This window comes from Capricornis sumatraensis, chromosome 21 (genome assembly GCF_032405125.1).
Source record: "Capricornis sumatraensis isolate serow.1 chromosome 21, serow.2, whole genome shotgun sequence".
Lineage (NCBI taxonomy): Eukaryota > Metazoa > Chordata > Mammalia > Artiodactyla > Bovidae > Capricornis > Capricornis sumatraensis.
This window is the reverse complement of record NC_091089.1, coordinates 56,499,070-56,520,939: the sequence shown is the minus strand read 5'-3', so window position 1 is coordinate 56,520,939 and position 21,870 is coordinate 56,499,070.

Here is a 21,870-nt window from a genome sequence, read left to right as displayed (position 1 = left end):
CAACATTCTTCAGGCAGGAAGCAGGCTGACAACACCACGCAGCTGCAAGCATACGTGGCTCTCCAAGAAAAAGGGAAACGACTGCTTTTCAAGTAAAAGGGTGAGACAGCAGGTCCAGGAGGTGGAGCCTCAAGCCAACGGGGTATTTCCAGGCCTTGAAATCGAATGGTGTTTTTCTGTCTGGATCTCCAAATTGCTTGGAATCAGTGGCTACTTTTTTCTTTCATTTTCTCTTTTTTGGAATGGGACTATCTATATATGCTATCTTACGCCCGGCTCACCATTGTACTTTGGAAGCAGAAAACTTGTCTTCTAGTTTAACAGGTCCACAGATGAAAAGCTATTTTGTCTCAGAATGGATTATATTCAGAGCTTTATTCGTGACTTATTTTAAGATGACTTAGATGATGAAATTGGGGATTTTTAGGTTCATGAAGCTTAGATGATATTTTGGACTTGAGCTGATGCTTTAAGGGGTTGAGGCTGAAAGTTTGGGATGGAGGGAATGTATTTTATATTTGGATGGATAAGAATCTTTGTGGGGAGGGGCAGCAAATGAACGATGTTAGTCTGAATAATACCCTCCCAAATGTATACATCTTAATCCCTATGTTATCTTACTTGGAAAAAGAGACTTTGCAGATGGAATTAAATTAAAAACCTTGAGATGGGAAATCATCTTGAATAATCAAGTTGAACCAAATGTAACCACAAGTTACTTATAAAAGTAACTTTTTAAGTGTCACTTATAAAAGCAAGCAGATCAGTAAAAGAGAGAGAGACGACACTCTGATGTCATCAGTGATGGCAAAACAGGGGTTGAAGTGTTGTAAAAGGAGGAGCCATGGGCCATCCTCGAGAAGCTGAGTAAGAAAAAAAACCAGACTCTCCTCACAGATAATGATTGTTATTATCTCTATTTTATTTTTAAAATAGTAAAATTGCATTTTAAGTCCTTAAATTTTTGGCAATTTGGCAGTACTAGAAAACTAACACTCAAGTCAGTTAACATTTATCCATATATGGACTGAAGCCCGTCAGACTTCTCTGCCTTGGAATTCTCCAGGCAAGAATACTGGAGTGGGTATTCTCTCCAAGGGATCGTCCCAACCCAGCGATCGAACTTGGGTCTCCTGCATTGCAGGTGCATTGTTTACCATCTGAGCTGCCAGGGAATCCCTATACATCTATTTATGTAGGTAGGTATTTATGCAACAGATATTTATTGTGCACCTATTATACCACAAACTGGAAAAAAAATCTTACTATTTTAAAAAGTAAGTGTGTGTGTGTATGTGTGTGTGTGTTTAAATGAAATGACTTGAAGAGAAAGAAATTTCAATTCGTGTAAGTAAAATCCAGATTAAAGTGTTAAAATGCAATTATTTCAAGTATGTAAAATTTATGGTAGAAATAGTATTTCTATTGCAGTAATTTAAAAATTATTTCTAATTAGCATAGGCCATATTGAAATTTTTATTTAGAATTTTTTGCTTAAACATACATCCTTCCTTTCTTATTTGGTAAACAAAATATTCCTTCCTCACCCCTGCCAGAATGTAATCATATAATAAATAGCAGTCCATTCTTGATGGGCTTGAATAAAGCTGCCATTTTTTATAGTGTGTACAACAGACTGAATATTTGTGGCAACCCACTCCAGGACTCTTGCCTGGAGAATCCCATGGAGGGAGGAACCTGGCAGACTACAGGCCATGGGGTCGCAGAGTGGGACACGACTAAGCAACTTCACTTTACTTCACTTCAAATTTATATGTTAAATATTAACGTGAATATTATGGAATTTGGAGGCAAAGCGTTTGTAAGGTAATTAGCTTACAATGGTGAAGCCCTCATGAATAGGGTGAGTGTCCTTATAAGAGACCCAAAGCTGCCTTCCCCTCTCACTTTATGAAGGCACAGAGAAAAGGCAGCTGTTGATGAACCAGGAAACTCTCACTAGATACTAAATCTGCTGGACTCTTAACCTTGGCCTTCTCAGACTTCCCACTACGAGAAATAAATTTCTGTGGTTTATAAGCCACTCAGTCTGTGGTATTACATTATTGCAAGCCTGACCAGACTAAGACGCTGTTAATAACTAACTATTAAAATAATTTTTCAATGTCTACTGATTTGTAAAAGATATATTGCTGGCTCTCTCACCGATTTTGCTTCAGAAATTTCCAGTGGAGCCTGGTCATTGTAAGCATCAATTTAAATTTCTTCAATTAGAAATTATAAACAAAGTCCAAATTAATAATTTCATTAATACTCCTGCATAGTTATTTTCTTCCCTGGGATCTTCTTCAGTATTTAGATAGTGCTTCCATTTGGAATAGCAAAAACAAAGTAATGTTATTAGCAGCCAATATGCTAAAGACAAAACCATTTGAGGAGGAAAATAACCACATTTTTGTATTGCATACATAGGAAACAACATATAATAATTAAAATTATCCTATATAGGTTTATTTAACATCTACATTTAATGTTCATCCTTTAGATACATTGGTATTTAGCAACAGATATTAATAGTAATTTTACTATGAGATTTTTATCATACATTTCTTAGAGAAGGCTTTTTCAACTACAAATTAGGTTCACTTTTATGCAAATATATGTGATCTAAAGCTTTTAGGAAAACTGATAAGCTTTTTAAATTAAAATTTCAGTTATTAAAAAATGGTGATCTATTAAGTGTGGAGGAAAATGTGGGTTTTAGGTAATTACAGCAATGGAACAGTAATAGGCTAAATGGTTGTCTTTTGTCCTTGAGAGGGTGATAAACTTCCAGTGAGGTATTGCTCCTGGCTAGAGAATTACTTACAATTGTTATAGATATAAATTTGATATGAGAGATGGTAGAGGGGACTAAATAATGGGATAGTTAGAGAAAATAACTAAAGATTCTTTTGCTATGAAAAGATCACTGTGTTGTTGCTATGTTTTTCTGTTCTCTAAGTAATGCTGGGAACATTATGGTAGTCCATCAACCCAACATGGTGGTTGTAGTTGTGGTTTTAGGCTCAACTGAAAAATGCCACATCATTTGATCCCACAACAATCCAAATCACTCCCACAAGTTCATACAAACGTACAGCATCATTTCTTGTGGCAGCTGATATTTCCATTGTTGTGTTGGTTTTGTTATGGTTTTAAATCTTAGTGACGGTAATGGTGGTGGGGGCAGGAGGAGAAGGGGCCAACAGAGGATGAGATGGCTGGATGGCATCACTGACTCGATGGAAGGTGAGTCTGAGTGAACTCGGGGAGTTAGTGATGGACAGGGAGGCCTGGCGTGCTGCAATTCATGGGGTCACAAAGAGTCGGACACGACTGAGCAACTGAACTGAACTGAACTGACTGGTGGTCATAACTTCAACTGAAATTATGGTGTCTTTGTGGTAGTAAGATATGTAGAACATATGTGCTTTTTGATTCAGCTGAAACAGTGAAGATGGCCTATTGTGCTTGTTGATTCATTAGAAGCAATGGTAGCTTTGGTAGCTGCAGCCTTTGTTACTTGGATGTTAGTTGCTGTCATCTCAATTAACCACGTTAGTGGTCAATGTGGGGCAGAATGAATATATGATACTGAGGTGACTGTATTGTGAGAGAGATGAGTTTCACTGAATAAGTAGCAATGGCTGAGGTGGTTGCAAATGCAAAGTTGTACATATTACAGGTTTACTTTGAGTGCTGCCTATAGAGGATTTGAGATAAAGTGGAAGTGGGGTGATGGCTGTCTCGGTAATAAGTTGCTGCTGCTGCTGCTAAATTGTTTCAGTCGTGTCCAACTCTGTGCGTCCCCATAGACGGCAGCCCACCAGGCTCCTCCGTCCCTGGGATTCTCCAGGCAAGAACACTGGAGTGGGTTGCCATTTCCTTCTCCAAGGCATGAAAGTGAAAAGTGAAAGTGAAGTCACTCAGTCGTGTCCGACTCTTAGCGACCCTGTGGATTACAGCCCACCAGGCTCCTCCATCCATGGGATTTTCCAGGCAAGAGTACCTGAGTGGGGTGCCATTGCCTTCTCCGGGTAATAGGTTAGTGGTGGTTGTAAATTCAGCCGAAGTATTGGTTCCCATTGTGATTGATGTAGTTAAAGCCATTGGGTTATAGACTTATTTGAAGTGTTATAAATTCTCTTGAGGTGTTTCTTTATTTGTAGTTTCTGAAAAAAGTTATGAGTGTTTATGAATAAAGTTTTGGTTCTTGCTTTTTTATCCTTACATTTAGTGGTACTCAGAAATTAAATTTAAATGAGAGTGACTTTTCTGGTTGGAGGCACAGCGGTGAAGGTTTGGGTTCAGTTCAAGAATAGTTGGTGCTGTGGTGGAGGGTTTAGTAGAAGCAGAAACATGAGTTATTATATTTGTAGTTTCAGTTGAAGAGGTTATTATCTCTCTAAGTGTGATAGGTTCATAGAAATTGTAGTACTTGCAGCCTCAATGAATGAGGTGGTATTGATGCATTTATTGCAATTTCAAATGGAGAGGTTGTTATATTTGTAATAGTAGTAGGTTCACTAGAAATTGTCATCTTTTCGGATTCTGTGGAAGTGATCATTTCTTTTTCTGTCAAAAGTTCAGTTGAAGTACCTGTAGTCAGTGGGTTTGGGGATCAACTGGAGAGGTAATATTTATAGATTTACTAGAAGTCAGGATGGCTGTTTTGATAGGTGTAGAAGAGGTTGTGATGGTTGTAGGCGCAGGAATCGTGCGTTCTATTGAAGTAGTTATTGTTACAAGGTTTGTTGGAGCAATGCTGGGTATAACTTCTGTTGACATGGTTACAGTTTTTATGGTGGTCTTATGCTCAATCAAAGTGTAAGCTCTCTCATGTGGGTGGTAGCATCCATCATAGTAGATGGCTCAGTTGAAATGCCGGTGGTTGTTTCCATTCCAGTAGCAGCTTCAGTTGAAGTGGAGGTTGTGGCAGTGGTGTTTGTAGGTTCAGTTGAAACTGCGTCGGTTGTGGGTTCAGGTGACATGGTGGAAGGGGGCTTTATGGTAATAGCTTCAGTTGAGGCTGTGGTGGTTGTCGCTGCCTTTGCTGTGATCATAGTTGTTGTACTGGTCACTGCAGGCTGAAGAGTAGGCAGTGGGGTTGTTCCAGGGATGATTATTATAGGTTCCTCCTCATCCAGAGGCATGTGGATGGTGATAGGGGCAGTATCACTTCCCTCTTTATTGACCAAGCACACTGCAAGTACGCCAATTGCTGCTGTTATTACACAGGCTAAGAGACAAACGTAGGCTTCCCCGGTGCCTCGGCGGCAAAGAATCTGCCTGCAGTGCAGGAGGTGCAGGAGACTCGGGTTTGATCTCTGGGTCGGGAAGACCCCCTGGAGGAGGGCATGGCAACCCACTCCAGCATTCTTGCCTGGAGAATCCCATGGAGAAAGGGGCCTGGTGGCTCCACGGGGTCACAAAGGGTCAGACACGCCTGAGGTGACTGAGCACACACAAGAGACAAATGAGGGAAATTCCCACAAAGGCTGGAAACTGGGTATATTCTGTGTCGCTCGAAAGGATTTAAATAAAAACAGTAAGAATGAAACCAACTATCTCAAGAAAAATAAAGAGCATTGTCATGTAATTACTTTGTAATCTGTATTTCTATTTGTACTTTGTCACTTACATGCCATTTTCATCGAGGAAACATGTAGGAGTCATTATTATTTATTATATTTTCATAATAAATATTGTTATATCCTACATTTTCATCCTGGAAAAGGATTGGTATTATGCTTTCCTTGTCATTGGAGGAAAAAAATACGTACACAATTATCACTCAATTTTATTCTTAGGTCTGAATCTTTAAATGCTTAAAAAAAAATTTACTAAAAACTCAACACTTATTCCCAAATCACCAGATAAAAATGAGTTTACAGGTAGGCTGCTGACTGCATAGTACTAAATATAAGTAAGTACCCCTGAAATTCTTCTGTTTAGAATTTCCTCCTTTCGGAACCTGTTAATACCCCAGTGAAATGAAGGTCATAAAGTCATGTCCACCTCTTTGTGACCCTGTGGACTGTAGCCCGCCAGGCTCCTCTGTCCATGGAATTCTCCAGGCAAGAATACTGGAGTAGGTAGCTGTTCCCCTCTCCAGGGGATCTTCCCAACCCAGGGACTGAACCCAGGTCTTCCACATTGCAGGCAGATTCTTTAACCTCTGAGCCACCAGGGAAGCCCATTAATATCCTAAATTCTCCCCAATAATCAGGGTCTGTGGAAACCTTCCAGCAATGTGAACTTTAATTATTGCACATCCTTCTGCTAATCTTCAGCTCAGATAGAATTCATCAGCATGAAAATTGTCAGACAGACCAGCTTCTGTAAGCTACCAGCTGTTTTCACTTGGAAAATCGCTTATCCTCTCTGAGCTCACATTCTCATCTGTAAAATGATGGTAATAGGCACACAAGACTTAGAGTATTGGCCTAAGGATTAATGGAGGTGAAACTATATAAAGTGCTGTGCAAGTGAGAGGCTGAATGCAGGGCGGTCGGATGGCACAGTCTGAAGCCAGAAGCACCATGGATTCCAAGCTGGTTTTGCCCCGTATCGTGTGGTCTTGGAGAAGTTACCTCAGCTCTGCTTCTCACAGTCTTCATCTATAAAATAGGAATAATGACAGTACTTGTCTCACAGGGTCATGGTGGAGCCCACATGAGATAGCATGGGTAAAGTGCTTCCCTCACTCCTGGCACTTAGTAAATGCTATAAAATGCTTGTGTTCATGTTTACGCTGATGATTATCATGATGCTGCCACAAATCTTTATTGTTATTATTTAGTAGACAAGCAACGTGATAGCATGAAAAGAATAGGATTTTGTATTAAGCACTCTTGGGTATCAGTCTCAAAATCATGAGATCTAGTAGAAGTTTCTTTTTTAATTCTTTTTAGTAGACGTTTCTTACTTTGCCTAGTACTAGTCCCATATTAGACAATTAGTAGCTGTATGTGTGCACACTCAGTCGTGTCCAGCTCTTTGTGACCTCATGGACTGTAGACCACCAGGCTCCCCTGTCCATGGGATTTCCCAGGCAAGAACACCGGAGTGAGTTGCCATTTCCTCCTCCAGGGAATCTTCCCAACTCAGGGATCAAACCCATTTCTCCTGTGTCTCCTGTATTGGTAGACAAATTCTTTACCACTTTAGCCACCTGAGAAGCCCTGCTGTGGGCTGCTGTTGATAAGTCGCTTCAGTCGTGTCCGATTCTGTGCAACCCCATAAACGGCAGCCCACCAGGCTCCCTCATCCCTGGGATTCTCCATATAAATTCCAGCAAAAGTTTTAACTTCCCTGAAAACTTTTTTCAGTCAATAAATGAGGAGATTGGATAGGATTAAATGGTATCTAAAATCACTTTCATCTCTGAAAAAGAAATGTTTTATTTTACCTTTGTAAGCAAGGAGAAAATCATCTTGCTTCTTCCCTTTAAAAATCACCCCTACTTACACATGGCCTCAGCTCTTCTAAGCTGATACTTTACAATTTTGTTTCGTACATACTGCATGAATAAAAACACCAGACTTGTGATTGATAGTGAGTGGTTGAAAGTTAATAAATTGACTTTTCTGCAATAACTAGAAGTATTCGTTCTTTTTTTTTTCGAAGATTACAAAAACTAGTAGAATTTTCTGTAATGACTGAGGATAAGACTCACATAAGCAAAACTCACATACTCCCTGGCTGTTTTCCAGGGGGTTCAATGGTCATGGTATATTTTCGTATGCTCTTTATCCATTCTCAAACATGGATCACCCCACACTTAACTCCAGGAACAATTTTTCAATTTGAACAGTGATATTTATACCTGGAATTTTGAGAAATAATCAAATTGACTGATGCAACCATGTTATCAACTATAATGGATCCGTGCAACTATGAACTAAATTAAGTAATAAACTATCATTCCCCAGTATGGGGGCTTCTCGTGTGGCTCAGTCGGTAAAGAATCTATCTGTGATGCGGGAGACCTGGTTTCAATCCCTGGGTTGGGAAGATCCCCTGGAGAAGGGAAAGGCTACCCACTCCAGTATTCTGGCCTGGAGAATTCCAAGGACTGTGTAGTCCATGGGGCCGCAAAGAGTTGGACACAACTGAGCGACTTTCACTTTCACTTTCCCCAGTATGGGATCCACCTTAGATGAAAAAGTAAGGTAGTAGCTAATACAAGAAACTTTTGGGAGCTACTTCCTTCTGGCCCTCCAAAGAGGAAAAAACAATTCTCAAATTATAGGTCATGTTACATTCCCTTCACTTTTAGCAACATCCCTCATTTACCCTATCTTCTGACTTCAGGGCCATGATAAAATATTTGGTATTTGCCATTGCTTTCTTTCCAGCCGAGCATGGCCATCTTCCTCCCCTTGCGGGCACCTCCTCTTATAGGTGCATAACTCTCTGCTCCCTAGACTTTGGCCTTTTCAGACTCTCCTCCCTTGCTCTAAAACTTTCCAATCCTCCTCCCTCAGCTTCCAGAAAAATGTGTCTCTCCTGAACACTCTTTCCCTGAGAGTTGGCAAAGATGATATACAAATAATTGCTAGTGTGTTCACTGAAATCTTCCTTCTTTCAGAGGGGCACTAGGAAATTTAGTTAAAGGGAACTTGATTAAACAAGGATCTTCCAACATCTTCATGTTTAATGGCTGAGGCCGCCTCTGCTTTACATAGGTAGAAATGTCACTGTGACTCAGCAAAATCTAAATGGCAGTAGGCTGGAGTCTAGAAATAACTCAATTTAGAAGTTAATAATTAGTATCCAACACATACATCCCAAGAGATCTTTGCAAAAGTGGCACAGAAAGTTCTTGGTGAAGAATAGTATTTGAATAGCACATTTTTGTAAATGACTCATACAGTAAGTAATCAAATAATAATTCAAAAATTTTGTTCTTTTTTTTTTTTTTTCCTCTTTTTTTTTTTTATTAAATTTTAAAATCTTTAATTCTTACATGTGTTCCCAATGACGTCTAGTCAAAGCTATTGTTTTTCCAGTAGTCATGTATGGATGTGAGATTTGGACTATAAAGAAAGCTGAGTGCTGAAGTATTGATGCTTTTGAACTGTGGTATTGGTGAAGACTCTTGAGAGCCCCTTGGACTGCAAGGAGATCCAACCAGTCCATCCTAAAGGAAATCAGTCCTGAATATTCATTGGAAGGACTGATGCTGAAGCTGAAACTCCAATACTTTGGCCACCTGATGCAAAGAACTGGCTCATTGGAAAAGACCCTGATGCTGGGAAAGATTGAAGGTGGGAGGAGAAGGGGATGACAGAGGATGAGATGGTTGGATGGCATCGCTGACACGATGGACATGAGTTTGAGTAGGCTCTGGGGGTTGGTGACGGACAGGGAATCCTGGCATGCTGCAGTCCATGGGGTTGCAAACAGTCAAATACAACTGAGTGACTGAACTGAACTGATGACAAATATATCACTCGTACTAATTGACTAGCTAGAGATTCATCTAATTTAATAAATCTGAATAACATGTAGGCCATCTGTTCTAACCCTACCAATTGTCAATTGAAAAAAAAAAATTAATCCCCAAGAGGAGAACTGACAAAACCAGTTTAATCATCCTGGTCAGAACCTCCTACTATCTTTCAGGCTAGTAGCCACTCATATGTCCCAGCTCAGGATGAAGAAATGCAGACAGTCCACTGGAAAGTCTGTATCTCTCCTTTTGAGAACAAAAAGAAAAAAACAAACCAAGTTCCAGAGTTGCAAAGGAATGGGAAGACTTCTTGGGAATGCTTACTCCCAGGCCTCTCACCTAAGTGACTAAATCTAAAGGGGGGACTGTACTCTGAGATGACTTTAATGCATACCAAAGTCTGAGAAGCACTAACTTAGAAAATGTTGTTAAAAAAAAAAAGTGATGGAATTCCCTGAAATATTTAGGGAAAAAAATGTGTGTGTGCATGTGTGTGAATATACACATGCACACAGTTTAACCCTTTCAAAAGTCTTCTTTCAAATGTTTTCACCATTTTTAGGTTTAGTTCTAGTTGGATTTTTGCTAACCCTCTTGCACTATTGGTGGGAATGTAACTGATACAGCCACTAAGGAGAACAGTATGGGGGTTCCTTAAAAATCTAAAAATAGAACTACCGTATGACTCAGCAGTCCAGCAATACTGGGCACATATCCAGAGAAAACTGAAATTCAGAAAGACACATGCACCCCAGTGTTCGCTGAAACATTATTAACAACAGTCAGGACAGGGAAGCAACCTAAATTGGTCTCTTTCAAATTCACCGATTAATGCTCTGTCAAATTATTTTATATTTTTACCCACACACAAAAAACCCTTTGGATTAAATTACACCGTAGTCTTACAATCAGATTATGTTCGGTCCACTGATTAGTGAGACCAGTAGGATCACTCCTGATCTCTGATTTGAGGCAACAGTATTATTTTAGTTAACAGTATTATTTCAGTTCATCATTTTTATTGTTTAACCTGGAAACTAGCAAGCCAGACAAGAGGTTTAAAAATATAGTGGTTAGTGATCATTCGTATTATTCAATTAATTTAAATGCATGAAAAATCATTATAAAACACACAAACAGGCAAAGAAATTTTCAAAAGCCCTTTCAGAACTGGCATTTATTCAATGAGTGCTTTGCATAAAGTCACTAAATGTAGAAGTTAAAAAAAGGAAAATTTCATATTTTCTTATGTGATTTTCATAAGTGGATGGATTTATTTTTTACTCAATTCAGTTCCCAAAATCTATGATAGAATGTTATTTCAACAAATTTAAAATAATGAAATATTATTTAGGTAACATCTTGGACCAACAATAATGAGTACCGCTCAAATGGAAACAAACAACTGCTTGATCTGTATCAGTGATTTTTTTTTCTAATTTCACATTACGCTAGATTCCATTCTAAGTCTACTTGAAATGTCAAATGTATTTTTATTGATAGAATATTGAAGGTTTTTACTCAGTCATCAAATAAATTGAATTATTGAGAACGTACTACATATCGGATATTCCTCTGGGCAGTGGGGATTTATATGGCAATTAATAAAATAAGCAAGCACTTGATCTGTCAGAATTTACCTCTAACCTTATTGCAGTTCACAATGCATGTAATATTTTACCTTCAATTATAAATGTGAAAGTTTGTTTAAACAATAGTTGTGGTTTTTGTCGGAAAAGCTCTACTTTATAAAGGTATATAATTAATGTTTGAGTTAAGAGGATTCTAGATATTCAGGCCAGATGCCAGCAAATGACGGGAATTCTTACTCCAGCTTCTCTGTGCCATGGACTGGGAGTGCATCTGTTTTCTGGGCTTCAGTATTCCTTTCTGGGTTGACTCTCTTGCTAGATCATTCTTCCCTATGTTGAGTCAAAACTTCATCTCAGTAGATTCAACCCATTGACCTAGGTTCTGTTTTCTAGAAAGATACATGAAATAAATAAAATTCTACTCTTAAGCAGCAGGTCTTATTTTTGCACTACAATCATGTCTCTCCTTATTCAAGATTTTTTTAAAAATCTACTTCTTAAAAGACAAAAGTTACTCACTTGAGTTATACCTAAGTCCCACTAGTATTTTTAATGGGTGGAAAAAAGGAAGGGAGGCAGGGAGGGAGTAATGGGAGAGAAAGAAAAAGAAAGTAGCAGCATAGCACCATCTGTTGTTGCCATATGTCACTGCAGCCTCCTAAATGAGGCTTAACACCTGCCTAAGTCCTTTCTGCGACGATTACTGACACTTGGTATGAAGAAATGTGGCTTTACAAGTGGGTGCACTCCTCTGACTCCTCTCACAACTCTAAAAAATTAAGTTTTATCCCCATGTCCTTGATGAACCATTAAATCTTAAAGACATGTAAAATAAGTCCCAAGCTAAGTTTAGTGTGTGAATCTGAGGTTGCTCTAGACATATATCCAACAACCATTTAATTAAGGCCATTCTGCAATTATTGCACACTTATGTTAAGAATAATGGGGAGAGGTAAATTGTTCATTTAAGTGAGTAAATCTTATAATGTGAATTACGTCTCAATAAAGCTGTCAGGAAAAAGGATTAATATTAATAGCAGTGAGGTAGAGGGAATGGAGTGAAAAATATTTAGAAGTGAATCAAAGAGATCAAAAAAATAGTGAAAAGAATAAAGATGCAAGTGACTTATGTCAGGAGGCATCAGGAAGGCCTGGATGTCAGCAAGGTGGCGCTGAGGGTGAGACAGAGACAGACTCCTGCAGGGGCAGCAGAGGTAAGGGCCCATTTCTAAATAATAGAAAGGGCCTAGCAAATCCAGTCAAGGCTGCCAGCCTTCTATGCATGCAAACTCTGCAATCCCCAACCAGGATTTAGGCAGATGCATGATTAGAACTCAAGTGTCCACACTGGAGAAGTTTAACCTTCCAACAGGTTCTTCGAGTACAGAAATCTGTTAAGAGCTCTGCAGTTTTGCAGTCTTTGTCATGGCCTGCCAGGAGTCAACAGAGCCCAAACCCCTGGAGCTGAAGTTCCTGGGAAAGACCCAGTCATCAGGTACAGGGCCTTAACAGAACAAAGTAAAACTGCAAGCCCTCCTGAAAAAGAAGGAACCAACTAGATGCTAACCAGCAACTCAGAGGGACCTTCAACTTATCAGAGACTAAATACCAGCTTACAGATGAGGGCTAATAAGCAAGCATCCAACCCCTGCTCAAGGCTGCAACAAGTGGTCACTGCAGGACCCTGTTGTCACAGCGTTCGGAGCTAGGGATCCAATACTTGTTCACCTCGTCTGGGTTGAAAGTGTCAGAAGATGAGCATAGGAAGCATGCCTGCCTGCCTGACACTGGAGCACTTTAATAATTTTTTTTCTCTGTTATGGTCAGTCCTGGAACTTGGGTAGAAACAGGGGTAAACAGAGGGTACAGGTTGGAGGGCTTGGTGGCCTCAGCTGTGAGGATGAGAGAGAGGTTCAGGAAGGATGAGAGCAACGGGCTGAAAGTCAACATATTTGGAGTGATGTTTTCCAAAGTATATGGAAAGCAAAGAAAATCACTTTTGAGTGAAGAAAGTGGTCATAGCTTGGGGCACGTAAGCTCTGAACTAGAGCTCAACAGCTGGGGTGCATGTGGGATGGGAAGGGGGAAGAAGGAGGGCACTGCAGCAGGGGACAGCAGGGAAGACAAAGGCAAGAGGAGCTTCTGTGGCCAAAGTACGTGAGAGAGACTGGCCCAGAACCACACAGAAATGCCGTGAGAAGAGAGTGAGAGAGAAGATGCTGTGGGCTTGGAAACTGAAATTTAGAAGAGCTGAGACTTTAAGAAAATGACATGCTCATTGGCCTTGAATGAAATACATTTGGGGTGGGTCTGGTCTCAGGGAAGGAGGAATGACTGCATCTCAGACATCGTCAGAAAGTGATAGAGTATCCATCACTTACCACGCGTCATGCTCTGTCCTGGGTACTTTCACTCAACCCACTATCTTCTCTTACCAAATCCATGGCAAAGACCTCCTAATTTTTTTCCTACTTTTTTCAATTCTCCAATCCATTCTCCCACAAAGCATTTACATAGTTCCACCTAAAATTAAATCAGATATGTCATATTCCTTCTCAAAACTCAATGTCATTTCCTCTTGGGAAAGGAAAAGTCATTAAAACTTACCATAATCTGTAAGATCTTAAGTAATTTGGCCCCTTCTGACTTCACTGTGAATTCATGAAGACAACACTCGCTATGCCCTAGCCACGCTGCTTTGGGGGAAATTAGCAAATATTTCAAATATACAAGATATATAAAGAATTTTACACGGAATACCCTTGTGTATTCTATCACCCATCCTCAGAGACAAATCATTTTAAAACGTGTATGAATGTCACAAATAAAAAGCTGAGCCAAAGAAGTCGGACACAAAAGGATATATGCTGTACCAATTCCATTCTTGCTATTTTCCCAATCAGATAGGGCAATCCATGGTGTTAGAAATCAGAGTAGTGTTTATTTTAGGGGCAGGAAAAAAGGAGATAGTGTTTGGGTGTGGGCATGTGGCAGGTTTCTGAAGAGCTGGTAAGGTTCTGTTTCTTGATCTGGGGATGAGTGTTCACTCATCAGGTGATAACTCATTGAGCTGTACATCATGATACAGGTATTTTCTGCACATATGTGTTGTACTTCAACCAAGTATTTTCTAACATTTTATAAGGTTAACATTTCAGAAAAATAATACTAATTAGAATAGCTTAACATTAAAAAGTATATTAAAAGATGATTTAATAGCATAGTTCCAATTCTAAAAATCTTCATTTAATAATAAATTCTTAAATTATTACTATTTTCATTTATTGAGCAAATATTTATTTCCTACTAGTTGTCAGGTACCCACACTGTTTAAACACAGAGATCAGTCCCTGCCTTCAGCAAGCTGACCTAACATACTAGTGATGTGATGAAATCACACACCCACTGAGTATCCAAATTGGGAAAGGAGTACATCAAGGTTGTATATTGTCACCCTGCTTACTTAACTTATATGCAGAGTACGTCATGCAAAATGCAGGGCTGGATGAAGCACAAGCTGGAATCAAGAGTGCTGGGAGAAATATCAATAACCTCAGATATGCAGATGACACCATCCTTATGGCAGAAAGCGAAGAACTAAAGAGCCTTTTGATGAAAGTGAAAGAGGAGAGTGAAAAAGTTGGCTTAAAACTCAACATGTAAAAAACGAAGATCATGGCATCCAGTCCCAACACTTCATGGCAGATAGATGGAGAAACAATGGAAACAGTGACAGACATTATTTTCCTGGGCTCCAAAATCACTGCAGATGGTGTCTGCAGCCATGAAATTAAAAGACACTTGATCCTTGTAAGAAAAGCTATGACCAACCTAGACAGCATATTAAAAAGCAGACACATTACTCTGCCAACAAAGGTCCATCTAGTCAAAGCTATGGTTTTTCCAGTAGTCATGTATGGATGTGAGAGTTGGACTATAAAGAAAGCTGAGCACCAAAAACCTGATGCTTTTTGAACTGTGGTGTTGGAGAAGACTCTTGAGAGTCCCTTGGACTGCAAGGAGATCCAACCAGTCAATCCTAAAGGAAATCAGTCCTGAATACTCATTGGAAGAACTGATGCTGAAGCTGAAACTCCAACACTTTGGCTACCTGATGTGAAGAACTGACTCATTTGAAAAGACCCTGATGCTGGGAAAGATTGGAGGCAGGAGGAGAAGGGGACAACAGAGGATGAGATGGTTGGATAGCATCACCAACTCGATGGACATAAGTTTGAGCAAGCTCTAAGAGTTGGTGATGGACAGAGGAGCCTGGCCTGCTGCAGTCCATGGGGTCGCAAAGAGTCGGACACAACTGAACGAATGAACTGAACTGAACTGAACTGAACCTACAATGTGAAAACTGAGAAAGTCTTTCCATCCTTTACAAACATATTTATTTACACAATGGATCTACTGCAGAACATTTCTCATCTTGATTAAAAGATGCAGAGCTGAAAAATGGTAAAAGTTATGTCTTCTTTAAGAAAAAAGATGGATTTCTCTGGTGGGTCCAGTGGTGAACAATCTGCCTTCCAGTACAGGGAACATGGGTTCAATCCCTGAGATCCCACATTCCACGTGCAGCACAACTGCTAAGACTGTGTGCTGCAGCCACTGAAGCCACGACAGTGAGAAGCTCACACACCGCAACTAGAGAGTGGCTCCCACCTGCTGCAACTAGGGAAGGCAGGAGTGCAACAATGAAGACCTAGCGCAGCCAAGAGCAAATGAGTAATTAAAAAGAAAAAAAGAGGAGTTCAGCCAGTGATATGTTTAATAAATAATACACAGTATCACTCAGTGAAAAAACAATGAAGGAAGGTAATAAAGGGTTCTAATAAACTTTTATTACATTGATTGCATACAGTTATAGTAACCAGGTTAGCAATATAGAGGGAAGTACCTCTGTAAGACTGACTTGAAAGGATAGTTTTAAATTATTTCTAATTAGCATGAAAGTGAAAGTGAAGTCGCTCAGTCGTGCCCGACTCTTTGCGGCCCCATGGACTATAGTCTACCAGGCTTCTCTGTCCATGGGATTTTCCATGCAAGAGTACTGGAGTGGGGTGCCATTTCCTTCTCCAGGGGATCTTCCTGACTCAGGGATTGAACCCAGGTCTTCTGCATTGCAGGCAAAAGCTTTACCCTCTGAGCCACCAGGGAAGTATGGAACTATTCTAATTAGCATAGTGGCTATTAAAATATTTGTTTTAAATTACTTGAAAGCTCATTTTTTCTTTTGGATAAGGAAAGCATTTTCATACCCACTCCTAACCATGTGCTCATGTGTCTACACACCATACAGTATCCTTTGTTTATAGGTAAAACTAGCACCAAGTAATGAAACTGACTTTTGTTAATGCTTTAAAGAATATTCACTGATTTATATCAATCTCACTAACATCTAAGACACAAAGATTCCCTTCTGAATTCACTGCTTCAACTAGTGGTTATCAGTCCTGTATGCTTATGTCTTGAAAAATATAGATTTCTGGGCTACCCTTGAGGCTTCTGATTTAGTAGGACTGCTGTAGAGTGTATATACCGTCAACATTGGTTTAAACCTATCAGTTGCCAGGAATTCTAAGTAAAGGATCCAAATTTACAAGTTTATTGCTACTGACATTCTATTTTCTTTTTCTAAACTATTTCTGGCATTTCAGCAGATATCAAGCATAAGTAAATATTTAGTCTAAGTATTTAATTGAATGCCTTTATTAGATTACTGCAAAAAAGTAGTAGAAAAAAATTTATTAAATAAAAATAGTGATGACACATTTAAAATATTACTTATTTAAAGATAAAATGAAATGAAAACAGTGTTGGCACAATCTAAACAAATGTTGTAATGTGTAAATGTATATTTATTTCACCCTTACAATATAGACTGTGTTTTCCCTATTATATATGGAATTTGTGTATTAAAGACTAAAACTTTGGAATAATGAAAGACTGTATTCACATTTGGCAAATTTTTATTTAATCATAACAGTTTACCAACAGAAATAAATGGATTGGATATACTTTGTATGAAAATTGTGTTATCTAAAACCTCACAAAGTAGAGGCTATCCACATTAAATGGTCAGGTCTAATATATAGTATTGTTAAATCTAAATGTTTTCAGGATAAAATTCACTATCATTTTAATAACAGTTGAATTGGTCTTCAAGTAATCTTGTTTTAGAAGTGGTTGTTTTGGCCACTGTAGTTATATGCCTGCAGTTATTGACATTAGAATCATCTATGGTACTAATACTATAGTTTCTGGTATGAGACCAATGACAGTAGACATTAGGATTTCATTTCCAAGCATCCTAATTAGAGTTCCAATGGAAGGGGTCGTTATGAATTTTCCATTTATGTCAAGTGGATGTGATGTTGTGAATTAGTAGATTTACTATAAATAGAGGCAGCATTGGTTCAGATGAATAAGTAACAGATAGCTTTGAGTGCAATATCAGTAGAAGTTACAGTGCTTACAGATTCAGCCAATAGGGTAATAAACGGTTTAGTGAGAATCGTATGTTGTAGTAATATATACACTATAAATGGCGATGTTGTAGAAATGATGAAGTGACTGTATGAAGACTGCATGAAGAAATGATAGTATGACTGTAGGTAATTGATGTGGAGGTCCCTACAGCAAAAGTTCAGTAGACATTATAGCCAGCATATATTGTTGATGCAATGTTATTGTGGCTATGAATTCATTTGAAGGGGTAGTGAAATTGCTAACTCTACTGTGATAGTAAATCACTTAACTGTGGTTGCATTTTCTGTTAACAAATATTGTTTATATTACAAGGTTATGAAGATTATTATTTCAGCTGAGGTCATTATGGTGCTGTGATTAGAAAGTCAGCTGAGTTGGTAACATCTGTGTTGACTTTATTTTAATTGAGGAGGTGGCAAAGAGAATTGAATATAATGTCTACATTATGTCAGAAAGCAGACTAGATTCACTTGCTGAGACAGAGGTAGCAATTGTGGTAGTGTAAAATCATGGAATAGCAAAGAATAGTGTCCAGAGATTCTGGTAAGCTGATACTGTAGGTTCATTTCAAATGAAAATAGTTCAGACTTGAGTTGAAATTTTTGAATGATTTGTGCCATTGTAGCTTCAGCTGAGTAGGAGGGTATACTACTGTGAACAGAACGGGCTGAACTGGTAAAGTATTATAATAAGAGAAGATTCAGAAAGAGATCCAGAACTCTTGGATCTTAACTGGTCACAGATCCAGTTAATATGAATCAGGTACTCGTGGACACTGAGTGCAATTACAATACTAATTGCAGTTGTGGTAATGCCCTCAGTAAAGGAAATGCTTGGAGAGACGGTGACAGGGCAAGGTTAAAGATGGTCCTAAGAGTTTTCCTGGTGGGTTCAAAAGAGGAGGTGGTTGATGCTGTGGCTGTGTTTTCAGCAGAAGTTGTAGAAGGATACTGGTTGGTGGTGGTTGTGGTTGTAGCCTCAGTGGTAGTACTGGTAGGTGCTGTGGTAGAACAGTAAGTTTAAATAGCAGATGGTACCATGGCGGTGGACTGAGTGGAGGTCCTAGTGGTGTCTGTTGTGGTTGAAACTCATTGTTGGTGCTGGACACTGTTGCAGAAGTTGTTTCAACTGAAGTGGTGGCAACAGTGGTGGTTGGGGGTTCAGTAAACATGGGGGAAGCAGTGATGGCTATAGAGGTTGTAGCCTCGGTGGTAGTGGTGGCAGTTGTTGTGGGAGCTGGTGCAGCTGAAGCGGTGGCAACTGTGGTGACTGAAGATTCAGTAGAAGTGGGAGCAGCAGTGGTGGTTGGGGTGCTTGTAGCCTCAGTGGTAGTGGAGTCAGTTGTTTGGGGTACTTGGTTCAGCTGAAGTGGTGGTTATGGTTTCAGTAGATGTGGGAGCAGCAGTGGTGGTTGTTGTGGCAGTGGTGTCAGTTGTGGTAGCTGGTTAAGCAGTAGTGGTGGCAATTGTGGTGGTTATAGATTCTGAGGCTGTAGGAGCAGCAGTGGTGGTGCTTGTGGTTGTGGCCTCAGTGGTAGTGCTGTCAGTTGTAATAGTTGGTTCATCTGAAGTGGTGGCAACTGTGGTGGTGGTACTTTCAGTAGATGTGGGAGCAGCAGTGGTGGTGGTTGTGGTTGTAGCCTCAGTGGTAGTGGTGTCAATTGTGGTAGTTGGTTCAGCTGAAGTGGTGGCAACTGTGGTGGTTGTACTTTCAGTAGATGTGGGAGCAACAGTGGTGGTTGTGGTTGTGGCCTCAGTGGTAGTGGTGGCAGTTGTGGTAGCTGGTTCAGATGAAGTGGTGGCGGTTGTGCTTGTTGTAGCTTCAGTAGATGTGGGATAAGCAGTGGAGGTTGTTGTGGTTATAGTCTCAGTGGTTGTGGTGGCACCAGTTGTAGCTGGTTCAGCTGTTGTAGTAATAACTGTTACGGTTGTTGTTTCAGTAGATGTGGGAGATTCAGGGGTGGTTATGGTTGTGGCCTCAGTGGTAGTGGTGGCAGTTGCAGTAGTTGGTTCAGCTGAAGTGCTGGCAACTGGGGTGGTTGTAGTTCAGTAGATGTGGGGGCAACAGTGGTGGCTGTTGTTGTAGCCTCAGTGGTAGTGGTGGTAGTTGCAGTAGTTGGTTCAGCTGAAGTGCTGGCAACTGGGGTGGTTGTAGTTTCAGTAGATGTGGGAGCAACAGTAGTGGTGGTTGTGGTCGTAGCCTCGGTGGTAGTGGTGTCGGCTGTGGTAGTTGGTTCAGCTGAAGTGGTGGCAACTGTGGTGGTACTTTCAGTAGATGTGGGAGTAGCAGTGGTGATGCTTGAGGTTGTATCCTCGGTAGTAGTGGTGTCAGTTGTAGTAGTTTGTTCGGCTGTAGTGGTGGCAACTGTGGTGCTGGTACTTTCAGTAGATGTGGGGGCAGCAGTGGTGGTTGTGGTTGTAGCCTCGGTGGTAGTGGTGTCAGTTGTGGTAGTTGGTTCAGCTGAAGTGGTGGCCACTGCAGAGGTTGTAGTTTCAATAGATGTGGGAGCAGCAGTGGTGGTGCTTGTGGTTGTAGCCTCAGTTGTAGTGGTGGCAGTTGCGGTAGTTGGTTCAGCTGAAGTGGTGGCAACTGTGGTGGTTGTAGTTTCAGTAGATGTGGGAGCAACAGGAGTGGCGGTTGTGGTCGTAGCCTCAGTGGTAGTGGTGTCGGTTGTGGTAGTTGGTTCAGCTGTAGTGGCAACTGTGGTGGTACTTTCAGTAGATGTGGGAGCAGCAGTGGTGGTGCTTGTGGTTGTATCCTCGGTAGTAGTGGTGTCAGTTGTAGTAGTTGGTTCAGCTGAAGTGGTGGCAACTGTGGTGGTGGTACTTTCAGTAGATGTGGGGGCAACAGTGGTGGTTGTGGTTGTGGCCTCAGTGGTAGTGGTGTCAGTTGTGGTAGTTGGTTCAGCTGAAGTGGTGGCAACGGTGGTGGTTGTAGTTTCAGTAGATGTGGGAGCAGCAGTGGTGGTGCTTGTGGTTGTATCCTCGGTAGTAGTGGTGTCAGTTGTAGTAGTTGGTTCGGCTGTAGTGGTGGCAACTGTGGTGGTGGTACTTTCAGTAGATGTGGGAGCAGCAGTGGTGGTGGTTGTGGTTGTAGCCTCAGTGGTAGTGGTGCCAGTTGTGGTAGTTGGTTCAGCTGAAGTGGTGGCAATGGTGGTGGTTGTAGTTTCAGTAGATGTGGAGGCAGCAGTGGTGGTGGTTGTGGTTGTAGCCTCAGTGGTAGTGGTGGCAGTTGTGGTAGTTGGTTCAGCTGAAGTGGTTGCAGCTGTGCTTGTTGTAGCTTCAGTAGATGTGGGAGAAGCAGTGGAGGTTGTGGTTGTAGCCTCAGTAGTTGTGGTGGTGGTTGTTGTGCTAGTTGGTTCAGCTGAAGCGGTGGCAACTATGCTTGTTGTAGCTTCAGTAGATGTGGGAGAAGCAGTGGTGGTGGTTGTTGTTGTAGCCTCGGTGGTAGTGGTGGCAGTTGTTGTGGTAGTTGGTTCAGCTGAAGTGGTGGCAATGGTGGTGGTGGTACTTTCAGTAGATGTGGGGGCAACAGTGGTGGTTGTGGTTGTAGCCTCAGTGGTGGTGGTGGTAATTGCAGTAGTTGGTTCAGCTGAAGTGGTGGCAACTGTGGCGGTGGTACTTTCAGTAGATGTGGGGGCAACAGTGGTGGTTGTGGTTGTGGCCTCAGTGGTAGTAGTATCAGTTGTGGTAGTTGGTTCAGCTGAAGTGGTGGCAATTGTGGTGGTTGTAGTTTCAGTAGATGTGGGGGCAACAGTGGTGGTGGTGGTGGTTGTAGCCTCAGTGGTAGTGGTGGCAGTTGTGGTAGTTGGTTCAGCTGAAGTGGTTGCAACTGTGCTTGTTGTAGCTTCAGTAGATGTGGGAGAAGCAGTGGAGGTTGTTGTGGTTGTAGCCTCCATATTTGTGGTGGTGGTTGTTGTGCTAGTTGGTTCAGCTGAAGCGGTGGCAACTATGCTTGTTGTAGCTTCAGTAGATGTGGGAGAAGCAGTGGTGGTGGTTGTTGTTGTAGCTTCAGTGGTAGTGGTACCAGTTGTTGTGGTAGTTGGTTCAGCTGAAGTGGTGGCCACTGTGGTGGTTGTAGTTTCAGTAGATGTGGGAGCAGCAGTGGTGGTGGTTGTGGTTGTAGCCTCAGTGGTAGTGGTGCCAGTTGTGGTAGTTGGTTCAGCTGAAGTGGTGGCAATGGTGGTGGTGGTACTTTCAGTAGTTGTGGGGGCAGCAGTGGTGGTGGTTGTGGTTGTAGCCTCAGTGGTAGTGGTGGCAGTTGTTGTGGTAGTTGGTTCAGCTGAAGCGGTGGCAACTGTGCTTGTTGTAGCTTCAGTAG